The following is a 13,964-nucleotide window of genomic DNA, read 5'->3' on the forward strand; positions in this document are numbered from 1 at the left end:
CACCTGAACAGGGAATTGAACCCTGGACCCTCAGATTAAAAGTCTGATGCTCTACCGTCTGAGCTACTCAGGCTCTTTCTACAACATTTAGACAGGAAAAGAAACACCTGTGAAGGTCAAACTGCTGCTTTCTTGACTTGTTCAATCCTCCATGTTAAAGTCCACCAGGCTTTTGATTGGCTCTGATTCTCTGTGGCAAAATCCAACAAGAGGCTCCAAAAATGTCTTGAATGTCATAAGAATGCACAGGACAAGATGGTAGTTTCCTTCATGTCTGCAGTTCCTCCACTGTAAAGTAAAGTCAACTGTTCCTCTGCTGAAACCTGGGATCGGACCAGGGACCTTTAGATCTTCAGTCTAACGCTCTCCCAACTGAGCTGTTTCAGCTCTGAGGGAGGGCCCTGCTTCTCTCATTTTATAATCTCTTCCACTCTCACTAGAACTTAGAGAGGATTTGAGCTTCTGAAGTCATGACACATTGAACAGTTCTACAGGACCATTTTTGATGAATGTCTGAATCACACAAGCCTCTTTTGTTTGTCTTCTGCCCAGTTGCCTCAACATTGTGAGAGCCAATAATTCCACATCTGTACCAGACACACCTCTTGTTGGTGGGTTTTCTGGATCTTTCTGTTCTAAGAGTGTCTTTTATCTTAAATATGCCACTTTCACATGAAAACATCAATAACAGGACAATATCAATACTATTATTGCTGCTGTTGCTGTTGCTGTTGTTGGTTGTCTGTCTGTCTTCCATCCCCCTGTCCCTCTGTCTTTCTCTCTGCTTGTCTTTCACCCTCATCTTGTTCCCATCTTTTTGTCATTCTCTCCCTCATTTCTCTCTGTCTTTTGTCTTTTCTTCTCTATATTTGTCTTCTGCTGCCCCAGGATCAGCTTCTGTCACTCAGTGGTCCAGAACCATTCTGAAGCCTGATCATGAATGTGAGCAAAGCTCTTGGAACAGGCCTGCTGCCACCACAACTAAGATCCTGCAGGTCACTAGAAACTCCAGTGTCCAGCTGACAAGTGGACTTTCCTCTGATCTGTGGTGGTGCTGAGTTTAGCAAACATCTCCAACAAGAAGATGAAGGAGGCCATCAACTCCTCCAAGCTCAACATCTATGCTGGCTTTACTGGGAGATCAGGAGGTCAAAGCAGATCTTCACCCTCCACCTCAGATGGTTTCTACTCACAGAGATGAGGGACCAGTTCAAACCAGTTACCTGGAGCTCCCTTAAGCCATTGTCCCGTCTCCCCCCCCCCACCCCCCCACACACACACAGCCTGTCTTTGGTATAAAATGGTCTGTCAGGTTCTCTCACGTTGGAAGATTTCTCTGACTCCATTGTGAATAAAGAGATTCTTCATCTGACACCTGAGTCTTGATCCACTGATTCCTCTGATCCACCTCTTTCTGCTCCAACAAGGCTGACATGGATCAGGTGGGTCCATGTCATCCAATCAGTAGGTTTCTCTTCTCAATTAATTTTCTACATCCCAGTTTTGATTGATTCTTCTCAGCCTCATGAAGGAGCATCTGATCAGGTGTTTGACTACTTGTTAGTTGTAATTCCATAGATTTTAATCTCAGATGTTATAGAATTAATAAGAACATCTTAAAGACCTTTGTCCAACACTTGAAACTCACCTGTCTGTGGAGGCCCAACTGGCCTTTGGTAGTGAGGTGGTGGATGCATGTGAATGAAATGAGGCTCTGTTGCTGTGAGGAGCCACTAGAGGGAGACACCTGTCGTTCCTCCCAGCTGACAATGAGGCTTCACAGCTGCATTTGAAGCTGTCCTTTATGAGTCACAACTGTCTTGAGCTCAGGAGCCAAACTCACCAAAAACACTTCATCTTGGTCATGTGGTCTGTTTGTCAGGAGATTCCAAATCCAAAATTGTTGACACACAAGAGAAGAAAACACGTCAAAGTTTGTTCATTTTTATGAATCAAACTGAAAATGAACAGAAGAGTGACAATGAAAATGGATTCAAAAATAATAAATAACAATAAATAATGAATAAATACTCAGAATTTACTGGCATTTGACTGCATTTTGTGGTTAATACGTAGATAAAAGAGTAACATATATATTCTATACATGTGAGAAACGTACATGGCTTTGGACAAAAGCATTTGCTCAATGAAATTGTAGGATATTAGAATTCTATAAATATAGAATATAATTGTATAAATGCTCTCTATCACCACCCCAACGTCTGTGCCAGGGTCTCTGGCCAGTTGTCAATGGCTCCTATCACCTGCCCAGGATGGATCAAGCTTGCTTGTCTTTGTAATTCTGCACTTATTAGAGACCTGGAAACAAAGGAATGCTGAAAAAGAGAAAATAGGACCTCACACAAATGGGCTTGTGACAGAAATTAAGATAATTTTGTGAATATCCATCCTCTACAAATGTGTGTCAATGTGGTTGTGGCTGAGTGGTGAAGGCGATGGACTAGAAATCCATTAGGGTCTCCCTGCTCAGGTTGGAGTCCTGCCAACAATGTTAAGCTGTTGATGTTCTATGTCAGGGTGAACGTCATACCTGTGCCTGATTCAGTGTGGTGGCTCATACCTGAATTTATCCAAACCAGCTAACTTCTTAACGCCAATCTACACAGTTTCAATCATCCAAACTGCAGTCAGAAATTTTCAATTCTCTCATCCACCAACAATCCTCATCAATAAAATCTGGAAGATGGAACCGCAGAAAGTCTGCGGGAGAACGTAGACGAGTGCTGCCACTGACCCATCATGAGGAAGACCGGTAACGCGGCCACCCCACTTCCCAAAAGAAGCCGACCGTCCAGCGCACCCTGATCACCCAATAAGGACCTCGGGGACATCCTGGACTCAATTGAAAGGGAAACTAACAAGTTTCCATGCTGGACTCTCTCGTGGAAATCCTCCACAAAGAGCCTCCATGAGTCTCTGGGACTCAGCCAGCAAAAGGTGGCTTCACTGGCCGCTAAAAATCAAGCCCTTAAAGCCTCCAGCCTCCCATCACTGTTTCCTCCCTCTCAAATATGTATCCTTAAATATACATTTGAGTCTTTAGATGCTGTAACGTCCAAAGATCATATTCTTATTGACCCTCCCCCTTCTTTGTTCCACCATGGAAAGAGGAGAACTTTATTCTAGTTTAGTGGATGAACATAGAGGGACTACACCTGGATCTCTGTGTTTAACAAATAATTGTGTTAAACATCAGGAGTCATGAGTTTGCTCAAAACTAATGACTTGGAGTGAGTTCAATGAGTTTATAGCCTACAATTCTCCATCAGCAAGCACATCCTGCAAAAGCAATGATGACAATTTTCCTTTTAAAAAGCAGGAACGTTGCGCAGATCCAGGATCTGTGGGAACGGCTGTTTGCTTTAAACGGTTGGGGGGAAAGAGTTGATTTATTGTCGAGTCAATGTTATTTATATTGTGCCAAATCACAACAAAAGTTATCTCAAGACACTTGACAGGTAAAGCAGGTCTAGAACCACACTCCTTCAATGAATTCACGTATGTGAAGATATTCAACTGATGTGACAAATTCTCATGACAATGAGTCCAGAGAACCTGTCAGCGTTGACATTCCCCTGGTGTCAGTGAAGTCATGTCAACGAACCTGGGGCCTGTAGTTGGTGTCCATCCTTGATATCCTCCAAACAGGTCATCAAACTTGGCCCTCGTCAGCTTGAAGGACAGCTGGAAACGGCCTTCGTCCAGGCACAGTTTTTGGAGAAAGCGAGTTAAGAAGTTTAGAGTTCCAAGAAGCTTCTTCAGTTCATTCAGTTTCGTCCTGTAGAACTGTTCAATGTGTCGTGACTTCAGAAGCTCAAATCCTCTCTAAGTTCGAGTGAGAGTGGAAGAGATTATAAAATGAGAGAAGCAGGGCCCTCACTCAGAGCTGAAATAGCTCAGTTGGGAGAGCGTTAGACTGAAGATCTAAAGGTCCCTGGTCCGATCCCAGGTTTCAGCAGAGGAACAGCATTGACTTTACTTTCCAGTGGAGGAACTGCAGACATGAAGGAAACGAACATCTTGTCCTGTGCATTCTGATGACATTCAAGACATTTTTGGAGCCTCTTGTTGGATTTTGCCACAGAGAATCAGAGCCAATCAAAAGCCTGGTGGACTTTAACATGGAGGATTGAACAAGTCAAGAAAGCAGCAGTTTGACCTTCACAGGTGTTTCTTTTCCTGTCTAAATGCTGTAGAAAGAGCCTGAGTAGCTCAGACGGTAGAGCATCAGACTTTTAATCTGAGGGTCCAGGGTTCAATTCCCTGTTCAGGCGCTGTGGATGTTCCAGTGTTTGACAACATGGTACTGGATGAAATTTAGTGTTGAACAAACTGTCATCAGCAAAAGTAGAAGTGTTCCTGTCTTTCCACTGTGAGACAGTTGCTAGAAAAGTGACCAATAATTATTTCATGTGGCATGCAATTTACAAAAGACCACAAATAACACCTACATTAATGGTTGCAGGGGGGCTGGAGCCTATCCCAGCATCTACAGGTGAGAGGCAGGGTTCACCCTGGACAGGTTGCCAGTCCATCACAGGGCCAACAATACAGAGATGAAAAACCATTCATACCTACACGCAATCAGCCTCTTCCCAAATTACATGTCTTTGGACGGTGGGAAGAAGCCGGAGTACCTGGAGAGAATGCACGGGGAGAAAATGCAGACTCTACACAGAAAGATTCTGCACCCGAGCCTGGACTCAAACCCAGAACCTTCTTGCTGTGAGGCAACAGTGCTAACCACTGCATCATCATGCCGCCGTGGTCTTATATACTTTTCTCAATTGTGTTTCTGTCATGTCCTCCTGAGATCAAAGACAGAATTCTAGTTACTGTCAAAACCCTGATGACATTATCAGGAATTCTGACTTTGATCTGGAGACTCTTGCTTTAATCTGAATTTGATCTGACTAATGATTTAGTTTCGGCCACCTAATTTCTCCTGATGGACTGGTGACCTGTCCAGGGTGAACCCTGCCTCTTGCCCAATGTCACCTGGGATCGCCCCCCCCCCCCCCCCCCCCGTGACCCTTAAAGGATAAGAATAGAAAGTGGATGGAGGGATGGACTTAACACTGAAATCAGCTCATATGATCTACATTCTAATTCTTCCTTTCCCTCTTTAGGAGTCAATGAGAATAGTAGTGTATATAATAATGTATATACAACCTTGTAGTATCTTTCCAAAGCTTTTAGTATTTCATCTTGTTTCTACTGGTAGTTTTAGTGTCTGGATCTTTTCTTTTTATATCCTGCTGTCTGCTCTTTGCTTTTGGAGCTTCCTTCAACAACTACCAAGCCTCCTGGGTACTGTAGGAAACATGGTCAAGTTCTTCTTACTTTTGCAGTAACGTCCTGCTCACATTGATCGGTCTTCATTTTGACTCCTCCCACTGCCACAATGACCAGCCTTTATACACTTGGTGACTGTGGTCCTGGTTGCTGCAGGCCTCAACACCAGCCTGTGGTTGTGAGCAGGGCAGAACAGAACTGACAGTATCTCACATGCAGGACCTGGGTCAGCGCCTGGTGCCAGCTGGGGCACCGCTTTAACATCGACGCCCTTGAAGATCTTCTCCAGGAACTCGCCTTTTTGGTTCCATCAAGGCCTGTGAGGATGGTGAAGAGTGATCCACCACCAGGCAGCACAGTCAGCAGCAGCCATTTTGTTCCACTAGACTCAAATATGATAGTGAAAGCCTGGTGAGTGCTTGCTAACTAACACTTCCTGTTTTTATTGCTATTCTTCCATGAATGTGCTCATGTTGGCTTGTCCCCAACCACAGTTTCAAAGCCATGATGACACCTTTCATTAACAATCAGACTTATTTTTTTGCTATTTGGACAAATAAGGTTTCAACTGACACGACTGGCCAACGTCCTGGAGTTAATTCAGCCTGTAGAACCAGGTGCTGGTGTAGCTGAGTAGATAACCAATTAAAAAAAAGAAATTGTTTCACATTATATTATTTTGGTGAACCTTCTCAAAACCTGTCTTGCAAGAGTAACTCTTTCAATGTGCCTTTATCCTGTCATGTGATAGATTTTTGGTTATAGATTATTTAGTTCCGCATCACTTGTCACTGGCAGTGTTGCATATACTGGGAGGAGCCTGCGGCTCTGGTTACACTGTGCCCATGTTGTTGGCTTGAAGGCAGCTCAGCGTTACTGCACATTGTTGTTTTGGAGAGTTCAAGATGAGGAGAACTCCTCAAGTTCAGGACATTTTCTTCCCACGAGTGATAAAAGCAACCAAACCCTCCAGCACAGAGAGGCTGTGAGAGACTGCCACACCTCTCCAGTGACCTAGGATACGATGGCAGTGGTGGGATTTGAACCCACACCTCCCCAGAGACTAGAGCCTTAATCCAGCGCCTTAGATCGCTCGTCCACACTACCTCACTGAGCTGTTTAGTGAGTTGGTCTGTTGAAGGCATATTGAAGAGGAAGTAACATAATGCTATAAAACTTATTCTGAAGGGGGACCCCTTTCCCTCCCACTGTCACAGGAAGTGACGACAGCGCTGCCAGAAGCAGCCAGGAAAGAAATGGTAAAAGGACTCAATTTGTACAGCTCCTTTCTACCTCAGCACGCCACGCGAGCAAACCCCCTTTTGTTTGGTTTGGTTGTTGTTTAGTGACTGTGGATGAACACACAGGAGAAGTTGTGCATGAATTTGTGTTCCCTGTTCACTTGAATATATGCAGGAGTATGAGGTGGAAATAATACTGTTTATTTTTGTTCTTATTTCAGAACTGTTGACACAACAGTGTCAGATTAAAGCACTTCACCTTCCAGATGCTGGTCTCCTTCTGGTGTCCTGACTGACACCCATCTTGTGTTCTGGATCCACCTGAACGAAGCAGCTCCAGATCCCTGAACTCCCTTACAGGTAAAGAAAATGGATGGCTGGATGGAAGTCCCCCAACTGTGGCTGTTCTGAAACTCTCCTCCTCAATCACTCCTGAGTTGACACTCTGAGATGGGAAACTCTGTGTATCTGGTTCCAGAACAGCTGATCTGAGTTGCTTCAATCAACTGTGAGTACGTTCACCTTGAGTTGCACACGTGCACAACCACGACAAAATGCCATCGTCAATGGAGCCCCGACACCACGAGTCACCATGACAACTACAAACAAAATAACAAGTTATCTCACACCAATTCATTGAAACAAGACCTTCCTATATTTTTGGATCCATCACAAATATGAGCCTTCCCAGTCTGTCAGGTGGTAGAATTCAGTCAGCACCAATAACAGGAGAGTCAGAGTTTAGAAATCAAAGACAGACATTAAAGTCTCTCTGATAAAACAAAAGTATAGTGTAGTATACTGGAAAAGAATATTGCAATATATTAAATATGATATTTCCATGGAGGGGCAGTTTTACATTTTTATTCTTGGATGCATTATATTTTAGAATCAGAAAGGCAGTTACAATGACATCATCAAGACTAAACCTGGTGCTGACAAAGGTGAGGTGAACAATTTTAACAATCAATCCCAAATTTAGGCCTGAAATTGGAAAATAATATGAGCTAGCTAGCAACGTTAGCTAGTTAATGTTAGCAAGCTGTCAATATTTAGCACCATCAAATAGTTCAAACAAGGTCAACAGCTGTTATAATGATGGTCACATGATTCAACCTTCCTCCTGTGTGACCTCTTTGGAGGTTTTAAATGCATCAAAGAAGTACATGAATTTTTTATTGCTTTTTGACTTTGTCAGGAAGCTCCAGTTCAAAAAAATAAAGCAAAACAAATTTTGTCACTAAATTATAAAAGAGTAAGTGTGAAATAATTTGTGTTTGTGAGAAGATTAAAAAAATCTACTACTATCCTCTACTAATGTGCACGGGAGTGTAGTTGTTGTGGCCGAGTGGTTAAGGTGATGGACTAGAAATCCATTGGGGTCTCCCCGCGCAGGTTTGAGTCCTGCCAACAACGTTAAACTGCTGTTCCAGAGTGTGTGTGTGTGTGTACATGCAGACTTTCCCTTGTGACAGATGATTTGGTTTGGAATCCATCTTAGTCAGGATGTTTTGAGAAAATTCTATCATGTAGTTGGAGTTATTTTGATTTACAACAATGGAAAAAAAATCATCTCCCCTCCAAAAACCCTCCTCTTCAACTTTGTACCCAAGTTGTCTCCTCATCAGGCACCACAGGATCCGGTAGGTTCAGTTCAAACAAGTCATTAGAGATTTAAAAAACATTTTGTCCATTTGACATCAGGACTGCTCCCAGATCATCTCAATGAGCTCACCCCTGCACCAGAGTACCGCCCAAATTCATCAAGGACAGCAAACATGAGCAGGTCGAGGTTCACCTCCATCTTTGGAGGTTGTTGAATTTCCTCCTGAGGACCGTCAGGCTGTTTCCTTACTTTGCTGTGACACAACAGCAGACAGCAACAAGGACTGCTGCAGTGCACTTGGTAAAATCACCATCTGTAGACTGGACCAATATGCTGATGTGATCCTTTGATTAGTTTAGAATCAGTCAGAGATCAAAGACTGAAGCAGGAGATCAATGCACAGAATTCAGAGATCAATGCACAGAATTCAGAGTTCAAAGACAGAATTCAGAGATCAAAGACTCCTGGAGCGTTGCCCTCTCTTGTCTTTGGTCCTGGATGTTACTGAATGTTTTACACATTTCTTTTGAAGAAAAAACTTGCATGACATTTCAAGGAGTTTTTCCTGCCAATACAGGACAACAGCCACTCACAAACCAGTGCTGGACAAGTTCCTTCAAAGCTGTAATGCCTTATTTCTTACTAGTTACTGTCATTTTAAAATAATTGGTTCCATTACGATTGTGTCTGCTAGCGCTTGGTGACTGTACAGGAGGTCTGTGGACCGCAGGGCCACAACAAGCCCATTTCTTCAACTCTCCATTTAGTACAGAGGTCCCCAAGTATGGACCAGTGAGGATAAATGTGATCATGTAGAAGTCCTTTTGTTCTTCAACTTGTCCAACTTGATGGTGAGTCTCCTTTTATCAGGGATTACTGAATGCTTGTGTTATTCATGGCATTGTTAACACTTTATAAACCCTTCATTCAGAGCTGTAAAGAACCTTTAACCTCATATCCCAGACATCAAAGTGGGCCACTAACCGGTGAGATGAAGCTATGCTATGCTGCTACATTCTGAAGAGGTAAAGTAGCAGGTTCTGAGAGTGATGGCTAACCTGGATGTGTTCATCTCCTACTTTAATATCAGCATCCCAACTTGGAGCTCTGACCACCTCCAGCTTTTTGTTCCTGTTTCTGCTTCAGTCAACAGGGAACTCAAACCTGCAATAGAATCATCAACAATAATGGAATAGAAAACAGAGGAAGACAAAATATCATAAACTTACAAAGCTGAGAAATGTTAATGAAGAAAAATGCACACATTATGATTGAGGCCAGAAAGTAAAACTCCACACCAAATGTATTTTGACATGTAGGGATAATGAACTTGAATGTGTTGAAATAGCAGATAAATGAATCCACTATCACACAACAAGATGATGACCCACTACCACAAGATGGCGTCACAGATCCTGATGCTCTGTGCCGGAAACACCAAGCAAAACATGACTAAAACGCTCCTGTTGTTCCCTCCATGAAAAACTGTGGCACTGATGAGAAGAAGGATCCCAGCGTCCTCTGAGGATCCATCGCCGCACCATTCGGTAGAAGGATGATCGGGTCGGCACCAGGAGAAACCCTTGTGTCTCCGATGCAGGGAAGATGGAGCACTGAAGAGGCCACATTGTGGCGTCCTAAAGAGGACATTTGGTGGAGCCTGAGACAGCAAACATCATGCCGCCCTTCATCAGAAGAACCACAGCACTTCAGTCACGTGACTGAAGTCATCCATTCATGTGACTGAAGTCATCCAGTCACGTGACTGAAGTCATCCAGTCACGTGACTGAAGTCATCCATTCATGTCAGTGATGTCACTTGGCAGGACTGTCATTGCCGTCTCATTCTAGAAAAGAATCCAGACTCCACATGTGGCTCCCATGATAACTGATGGACCTCTGGTTGGAGGCTGGACGATGATGTTTGGTCTGGGGGGTTAAGATTGTGGGGGCTGTTTCAGTTCTCGTGCTGAAGGCTTTCGCCATGACAGTCAGACTCTCATCTGTCCTTCATGTTCCCTCAAATGTGCAGTGTGGACCTCACACACTGAATTTAGCCTGAAAACTCTTCATGAAAAGCAGGAGACTCAGAGTCTCTGTGGCTCAATCGGTCAGCGCACTCGGCTGTTAACAGAGAGGCTGGTGGTTCGAGCCCCCCCAGGGACGATGAACAGGCTCTACTGGTTCTTTGGATCTCTGGATGAGACACTTTGTGGTAAAGCTAGATTCTGCCAGTCCCACTGACATATTTCAGTCACACATGTTCAGAGATGATTTTGTTTTCCTGAATACATTTATTATTTTCTGATCACCTTGTGGATTTTTCATCATTCTCCTCATTACCATACTTTAGGTTGCAGTATGTACACCTTAGTTAGTCTTGGGTTTCAGAAATCATACAGCATACAAATAATAGCAGGTTGAAACACATTTATTTAAAAGAATTTAACATGGTTACACACACACACACACACACACACACACACACACACACACACACACACAGCCTGTCTTTGGTATAACATGGTCTGTCATGTTCTCTCACATTGCACAACAACAAAACAAACAAAGACGGCCATGTCCAGTGTGGTCCTGGATATGACGACTGGACTGCAGGGTCCCAGTATCACTGTGACAATTCTTTTACCAGCTATGACCTTGGACAAGAACTTCTCAGGAGGAAACTTATCATGGTGGCACAGTGAAGAAAACTGGACCTGAGCTGCCTGCTGAAATCTTGCAGGTGAAGGACAGAGCTCCACCTCTTTGACAGACACCACCACTGTTGGCTCATGTCCAAAAGTGTGTCAGTTTTTGACACACACGCATCTAAACACACACACACACACATACACATGCATGTTCTTGCACACAGAGACTTTTCCTCTGTTTTTGTTTTTTACTGGTTTTGAACCAGTTGTTGGTTTCTGTTGGTTTGATTTGCTTGACTTGTTGTTGTTTGTTTGACCTTGCAAATCAAAATTTTGGGTTCTGGCTTTTTCTGCTTTTCATTTTGTGTTTGTATTAAAGTTCTGTTGCTGAAAAAGAGACTTTTTTCCCTTTTTCTTGAAGTAAATATATGAGGGTCTAAACTGACCCATAACACCATGGATGTTACAAAAGTTAATGATATTAAAATAAAGAACTAAAAGACTGTTCTAACACCCCTCAGTAATGGTGGGGAAACACAACAACCTTTTGTTTATTTATATGATTTTCTTGAGGTTCATTTTATTATTTTTTTAATTGAAATTGAGGGTTTACTGACTAAAAAAGGTCCAGAGGCCCACAACAAAATATTCAAATCAATATTTCCATGGATAAGGAAGCCTAACAAGGTAACCAAGAGATGGGAAACAACTTGGATGATGGAAAATTGTTTTTAGTTTATTTTACAGCTGATTGAAGACGTGGGTCAAAACTGACCGTTAACATAAGAGATGGGAACATGAGTTGATCCACATGATCCACTGAAGCGCCATTTTACCCTGCCACTGTGGCCACTGAGGTCACCATCATGAACTGGAGTTGGGAATCTTGAACTGAACCTGGTATCACAGCGACACCTACTGCTGCAAAATGGAACAGCAACATTGAACCCAAGTACAGGATTGGAGGGAGACTGATGGTCTCTGTTTGGGTTTTTGAAGAACAAGGAGGGCGTTGGTTCAAGCTGGATTCTCAGAGACTATTTCCCCAACCTCTACATTGGCATCTACACTGTCATCCAGTCACATGACTGGAGTCATCCAGTCACGTGACTGTGACTGAAGTCATCCAGTCACGTGACTGAAGTCATCCATTCATGTCAGTGATGTCACTTGGCAGGACTGTCATTGCCTTCACATTCTAGAAAAGAATCCAGACTCCACATTTCCTCCTATCTATTATTGTGTACCACCCTCCTGGTCCTTACTCTGAATTCTCAGAGTTTATATCCAGTTCAGTTCTCAAAACAAATTCAGTCATGAGTGTTGATAAATTTCCTTTTCTCCACTGATTATATGTCAAGGTTTGTGTGGGGAGCCTATCCCAGCAGCCTTCTGACAAGAGGCGGGGTTCACCCTGGTTGAGTCACCAGTCCATCACAGGGCCAACACATAGAGACAGACAACCATTCACACTCACAGCCACACCTACAGTCAATTTAGAGTATCAATGAGCCTCGTCTCCTCTTGATGTCTTTGGACTGTGGGAGGAAGCTGGAGTACCAGAGAGAACCCACACAGACACAGGGAGAACATGCAGACTCCACAGCTGGGGCTCAAATCTGGAACCTTCTTGCTGTGAGGCCACAGTGCTGACCACTGCACCATTGTGTCCCCTGAAAATGCCACCAGATCGTTTGGATTGTCTATAAAATCAAGTACACATGAACATGAAGAGGTTTTCACAGGGCTGGTGGTGCAATGGATAGCATGACTGACTACTGTCAGAAGATTCTAGGTTCAACTCCTGGCTTGCTCACTTAAAACTTTATACTCAGAAGCTTTCACACCTGAAGTGTGAACCACTGCTAAAAGTCCCTGAAATCCTCCAAGGTTTCCTCCTTGTCTGCTGTAAACATGAACACATGCATGGCTCCTGCTACCTCTCACATGTTAAGCTGGCACTTGACAGTGACAGCAGGAGAACAAAAAATCCCAGAGTGTCATCAACATTTCCTGGAAACTAAATGATAGAAGCTTTTGAATTTCTGTATCAGAAAAAGGAGAAAGGAGCCCCAATGAAAGAGTGATAATTCTTTATTTTGATTTTGTTCTTCACTCCTACACAAGAGAGGGAAAGTGTCGGCTGGCTGGGAGCAACTGCCTGCTTCAGAATGGGACGAGCCTCAGGACTTTCCAGTGAGAGCTGCAAAGCTTTCACTTTATCAATGGAATCACTGGGAAAAGAAACTCATCCTGTCAGATGAAGGCCAAAGAGTTTTGCTTCACTGTGTTGAGGGAGGGTTTGTTCAGATGATTCTAGAAGAAGAAATCAAAACATCATCAATTAAAATTCAGAAGAAGTGAATGCAGAGTTTTATTGATGGTTTCAGGAATCAGCCTCTGGGTTCGTGGTGCTCCAATCTTCAGACAACTGAAAGTGATGAAACCACCTGTGTTGAGTTGTCTTCCATCATGGAAAACTGAAAGGAAAAACTCACACAATTAATCATTCATTGGTTAACAGTTAGCTAAGCTACCAGTGGTCAAACCTGCAGCTGAGGGAACAAACAAGAGCAGGCTAACATTTGTATTTTAATTTTATGTATGCAAAGAATCAGAAAGGCAGTTACAATGACATCATCAATACAAAACCTTGGGCTCACAAAGATGAAGTGAACAATTTCCACAATCAATCCCAAATTTAAGGACTGAAGTTAGAAAATAATATTAGTAGCTAGCTAACGTTAGCTAGTTAACGTTAGCAAGTTAACGTTAGCAAGCTGACAATATTTAGCACCATCAAATAGTTCAAACAAGGTCAACAGCAGTAATAATGATGGTCACATGATTTAAAAGATTAAAAACAACTCTCTGTATCAATGTGAGATAGAGTTACAAAAATGAATAGAACATTACTCACTGACTGAAAATTGAAAAAGCACCAGACTTTGGTCCAGAGCTTGGTTCTAATGTGACTTGACAGAACTTTTTAGGGCCTGAGCCAGAAGGAACATCTGGCAAAGACTCCATTATTTTCCCACTTTTTTTTCTTCTTGCAATCAACACTGCCCAGAGTTCATCTGCAGGAAATAAAATTCACACATTTGATAAAGTTTGGTCAGACGGTGCAGACACACTTGACACCCAGAG

General features: G+C 43.0%; 4 non-coding genes across 4 annotated transcripts; 3 read left to right on the forward strand and 1 right to left on the reverse strand.

Annotated features, from left to right (window-relative positions):
• On the reverse strand, window positions 1-73 carry trnak-uuu (transfer RNA lysine (anticodon UUU)). Its single transcript has one exon. It is a non-coding gene; the product is annotated as a tRNA-Lys (tRNA).
• Window positions 74-3,906: 3,833 nt separating this feature from the next.
• trnaf-gaa (transfer RNA phenylalanine (anticodon GAA)) lies at window positions 3,907-3,979 on the forward strand. Its single transcript has one exon. It is a non-coding gene; the product is annotated as a tRNA-Phe (tRNA).
• A 243-nt stretch (window positions 3,980-4,222) lies between these two features.
• Window positions 4,223-4,295, forward strand: trnak-uuu (transfer RNA lysine (anticodon UUU)). The gene has a single exon. It is a non-coding gene; the product is annotated as a tRNA-Lys (tRNA).
• Window positions 4,296-7,891: 3,596 nt separating this feature from the next.
• On the forward strand, window positions 7,892-7,973 carry trnas-aga (transfer RNA serine (anticodon AGA)). The gene has a single exon. It is a non-coding gene; the product is annotated as a tRNA-Ser (tRNA).
• Window positions 7,974-13,964: the final 5,991 nt, after the last annotated feature.

This window comes from Aulostomus chinensis, chromosome 4, assembly GCF_037954235.1.
Source record: "Aulostomus chinensis isolate RoL2024-O1b breed Wild chromosome 4, RoL_Achi_v1.0, whole genome shotgun sequence".
Taxonomy (NCBI): Eukaryota; Metazoa; Chordata; class Actinopteri; order Syngnathiformes; family Aulostomidae; genus Aulostomus; species Aulostomus chinensis.